The sequence below is a fragment of the Euphorbia lathyris genome, chromosome 7 (genome assembly GCF_963576675.1).
Source record: "Euphorbia lathyris chromosome 7, ddEupLath1.1, whole genome shotgun sequence".
NCBI classification, from domain to species: domain Eukaryota; kingdom Viridiplantae; phylum Streptophyta; class Magnoliopsida; order Malpighiales; family Euphorbiaceae; genus Euphorbia; species Euphorbia lathyris.
In genome coordinates, this window is record NC_088916.1 from 82,828,802 (window position 1) to 82,833,960 (window position 5,159).

At 29.5% G+C, this 5,159-nt stretch overlaps 1 long non-coding RNA gene across 1 annotated transcript; it reads left to right on the forward strand.

Annotated features, from left to right (window-relative positions):
• Nucleotides 1-1,042: 1,042 nt before the first annotated feature.
• LOC136201256 (uncharacterized) lies at nucleotides 1,043-4,243 on the forward strand. Its single transcript, XR_010673761.1, has 4 exons — nucleotides 1,043-1,215; nucleotides 1,664-1,834; nucleotides 2,415-2,511; nucleotides 3,109-4,243. It is a non-coding gene; the product is annotated as an uncharacterized lncRNA (long non-coding RNA).
• Nucleotides 4,244-5,159: the final 916 nt, after the last annotated feature.

Below are 5,159 nucleotides of genomic sequence, written 5' to 3' on the forward strand. Positions count from 1 at the left end.
AAAACGTTAGGGATATTTGATGCGTAACAACCCGAGAATCTCGGAAATGGATGATTACGAGTCGGAAACATTATAATGTACATTTTTTATCAAAAAAATCATGAAAATAATGTTTGACAATTGAACGATTTTGCATTTTTCGTCACCAAAAATTGAACAATTTTGCATTTTTTGTCATAAAAAATTGAACAATTTTACATTTTTTGTCTAAAATTTTTTTACGTAGAATTTTGCCCCCCGCTCCCTCAAATCCTGGATTTGCCACTATATATATATATATATATACTTTATCGGGTATTGAATAGTGAAGTGCAAATTTAGCTCTAACATACAAAATGCTCTAAATTTAAGCCTAATGTTTCTAGACAAGATAAATATTAGCTTTATGTTACCGAGAAAATTTGAAAATAATGGTTTGAGTGTTTTTTAATTTTCTTGTCGGACCTTCCAAACATCAATTAAATTTAAGATATTTAATGTGTTACTAACACCGTTATAAAAAAATATGTTAAAATGCTAACAATTAAGTCTCCCACAAACATGTTAATAACAGTTTTTACACGGTCTTTAAATTTTTTATTGTGTTATTAATATAATTACAAACAATAAAAAATTATGAAACTACTTTAATTTATCTTAAAACTTGTTTGGAATGTCTAATATGACAATTAAATAATAGTCAAACTAGCCTTTTCAAATTTTCAATATAATAATGGTAAAACTGATGCTGCTTGGAAACGTTAGGATTAAAGTTGAATTATTTCATGCGTTAAGGCTAAATCTGCACTTTTAAAAAAAATGTTACGATCAAATTTCATGATTATCTATTTTTTTAAAAATTAAACATAAGTGTTGATGAAGGGAACATATAAAATATATTAAATTAAATAAAAATGCAACTCTTAAATTTTAAAATATAAAACAAAACCATTCCTCCACAGCAACCCTAGAAGATAAAAGCTATTTACAAATATATCCTCTCAGATCTCATATATAAACAAAATGATTGATGAACAGAAACCCTAGACTCCCAAATCTCATATATCTAGAGCGGCTCTCCACCAAAACTGCCTCTTCTTTTATTTTCTATCTCAGTCAATCAAACTAATCTTCACTTGTATTTACTTAGAAAAAAATGAACGAGTTCTCTATTTCACTCATCAAATAAACAATAGCTTTCACTTATAGAAGAGATCTTGCCGCTTTTCCAGGACTGTATGTATACTCTCTCTCATTAGTTGTATATATGTTAATTTGATGTGATTCAAAACTTTCCATACAAATATCTTTCACTGATTTTTAGTTTCTTTTTCTAATCTACTGAAAGCTCCTAATTTTAATATATTTATATGGCTTTGTTTTTGTTGTTGTTGTATGGCTTTCCAATTTGAACTTTGAGGAGCATGGTTAAGTTTATACATATAATGATTTGTGGAATTTGTTCTGTTACCTTATGAAGTTTCCGAACCTACATATATTATTTTTAGAAGGATATGGCTATTGAGTTATTTTTTTAAATCAAAACCAAAGGAGAAATCCGAATAGATCTACCTTGAAATGTTTCAGAAATAAAAAAAAAAAATTCAAAAATATCTAGAATGATAGTGAAAAATCCGAATCCATGTAGAAAACACATGATTTTAACTGAGTTTATATTGTGCAGGAAATATGACATTGAAGAAACATGAAGAAAATTCATGTCAAGATATGAGTGATTCAACATATCTTCCGAAACAGGAAGAAAGAAAAAATATATTCTAGCACTGATTGCAGAATGTGGCCGGCCAAGACGAAAACGATCATTTCTTACAACGAAGATGATAAAAGGCTGCAAGTAAGTTGAGGTTTTGAATTAATAATTTATTTTTATATTAACATGTCTCTCTTACAATTAAATTTGCATTATTAGTTAGTTTGGTTGATTGGTTCATTGTGTTATTAAGTTGTATGATGAAAGGCCTTTGTGAAATGTTACTTATTTTCAGAAGTTCATCTGTGGTCCTTGTTTCATATTGATATTTTGGTTTTGGTGATTATCTTTTTGTGTTGCTTAAACTGTTTAAACTTGATGAAACCCGTATTGCAAGAACATGCTTCAGTTTATTATGATTCGTTCAATTAGTTTTGGCTTTATCCTCTTGACTAGATTATGGTTGTTTATCTTGTCATCAGTTTATGGTCATCTGTAATTCATACTACTCATTCATGCTATCTCAACTTGAGATTTATTGTATTTGGGTCAGTTTATCAAAATTTGTCAACTTGAGGGCTTAGCTATACAATTAAGTAATAGTGATATTTCGCTTATTTGATAAGATGTTAGACTATTTGTTTAACCACGTTTTGATTTGGATTTCCTTTATTTTTTGCTTATGGAATATATTTTAATTTTTTTTCTTAATCTGGAATTGCAGGTTTGATTTGTATTTGCACCATTATTTCGTGAAAAAGAAGATGCCTGTACTGCTACAGCTTTTAAGAAAGAAGCCAATGCTTGTACAAAACCTGTTGGTAACAGTTCTTTCTCTTCAAATCCAAAGAATTTGAATTTGTTTTATTTTTCTATTTCATTAAGAAATTGTATTCAATTGGATTTTTTCCTTTCTTCCTTTTCGTATGAGTGTACAAAAAATTAATGGTTTGATTAGTGCCTCGTATTGATGGCTTCTAGTTGAAGTTACTCTTATTTTTTGTTTTGGTTTAATAAGCCTGATACCTCATACTAGGTCTAAAACTTAAATTGATTACTGAACTTTTAATGTTGTTCTTGTTCAATTGAATTCAATATACTCCTGTTTTTTAATAGAAATTGTTTCAATATACTCATGTTCTTCAATAAAATTTGTTGAAGGTAAAAAATGGAAGACACTTATCAAAGTGGTCAATCTTCTTTAAAAAAAGCCAACTAGTTAAATTTTTGCTTGTTTAAGAACTAAAATTCAGAATTTTAACAATAGTGTATCAGTTTAATTGGTTAAAGATCTAAGGTTATTTGATTAAATTGTTAATAACTATATATGTGGTTGTGGTAGAATTAAATTAATTTAAACTTTGGCTTCCTAGGTCAAACTTGATGAAATAAACTAAATACTTTCAAACCAATTGCAGCCTATGCGAATTTCTACACTTTCTTCTCGTGGAGTAATATCTTCTGTTGACTGCGGCGGGACTTGATTTCTCTCAATGATTTCAGATAGCAGTTTCTCAAAAGCATGTTGTATGTTGTATGCTAGAAGGCATTTTCTGGTGGTTAGGTTGAGATTGGAAATGAATAAACCTGGATGGAAGGTGTATGGACATATTTTGAAGTCAGCAATCTCACAACTGTCCTGAAATTTGCATGAAATTCGACTCCAGTTTAAAGATTCCAGTGCGCAACTTCCCAATAGTTTTAAGGGATATCGTTGATGGCAATGAAGAGATCGCATTGAAGGCAAAGCATCACGGTTATAAGGTAGTGAATTCGTGTAATGGATTTCTTTATCTGTGTAAACCATTTGATAATGAGCCTCTTGTTGTGTGCAATCCAGTTAGTGGCGAGTTTATTAATCTTCCGGAAGTCATTAAGGGTAAAAAGGTTGATGGTTATGAGGATTATATTGATTGTGGTTTTGGTTTTAATCCAAAGACCAATCAATACAAAGTGGTAAGAATTTTTACATATAGCCTGAATACGGAGCAGATTCAATATTTTTCCATGGCCCCGTACCAAGAATATACCTTGGCTAGCCTACCGATGGTGTCATAGTTAGGATATTGCTCAAAAATTCTTACCACTTTGTATTGATTGGTCTTTGCATTAAAACCAAAACCACAATCAATATAATCCTCATAACCATCAACCTTTTTACCCTTAATGACTTTCGGAAGATTAATAAACTCGACAGCAACTGGATTGTATACAACAAGAGGCTCATTATCAAATGGTTTACACAGATAAAGAAATCCATTACACGAATTCACTACCTTATAACTGTGATGCTTCACCTTCAATGTGATCTCTTCATTGCCATCAATGTTATCCCTTAAAACCATTGGGAAGTTGCGCACTGGAATCTTTAAACTGGAGTCGAATTTCATGCATTTCAGGACAGTTGTGAGAATGCTGACTTCAAAATATGTCCATACACCCATCCAGGTCTAGCTGAAGATGATAAAGTATTTGTGTATAATCTATAGTGCGAGCAATTGGAAACATCTTAGATTGACCAAAGTCAGTATTTGTATCATACAAAGATTTGCATATGCATTTCGAAGTTATTATCTCCTTAATCGGCCGTCTAAAAAGAATAACTGCAAGAACGTGGCTAGGTAAATTTATAATTGAACCTCCTGAATTATGGATGTCTACTTGACCAACCTCAGTTTCTTCATTGCTACTATTTGTGCCACATTATTGATTTTTTTATTGGGATACATTAAGATTTTTTTTTTGTCTCATTGATCCCTTGATAATTAAAAAAGTAATTTTAAATATAAAACTCGGTTAACACGGTATTATTCATTGCATTTGCATTCAAAATTTGTATTTTTTTCTTAAAAAACCAGTTTTGGACATGTAATGTAGGTATAGGAAAAGTGTAAAAACCTCTAATTTAAATTGTAATAATTTGAAATACAGATTAAGTGAGTAACAAATTTTCAACAGAATTAGATATTCACAACTTATTAATTTGGCCACAAAAGACTTAATTAGACCAAAAATAAATGATAATAGACTTAATGTATTCAAATAAAATATTAAGAACTTATTGACCCAAAAAATGTAAGATTATGGGCCTAATGATACTTTTTGCATTTATGTTTTTAAGAATTCAACCTTTAATCAATATATATTTTCATAGCTTTTAAAGATTAAATTCATAATATTGAATTTTTACACACGTTTGAAAATTAAAACTTAGTAGTATATATTTTCATAGCCTTTATGTTTCTAGCTGGTCATTACACGAGAAGTATATATTTTCTTGTTCTTTTATGTTTTTAATACCTTTTATGGTTATTTTTGCTCTTTGTAGTCGTTTTAGTGCCTTTATGGTTCTTGTAAGGTTTCATTCATTTTGTTTTTCTTGTTGTACTTGCTTGTTCATCTATTAATGATATAAGTGTTTCTATCAAAAAAAATATATATGTTGATATATAATTATTTCAATTGCAAT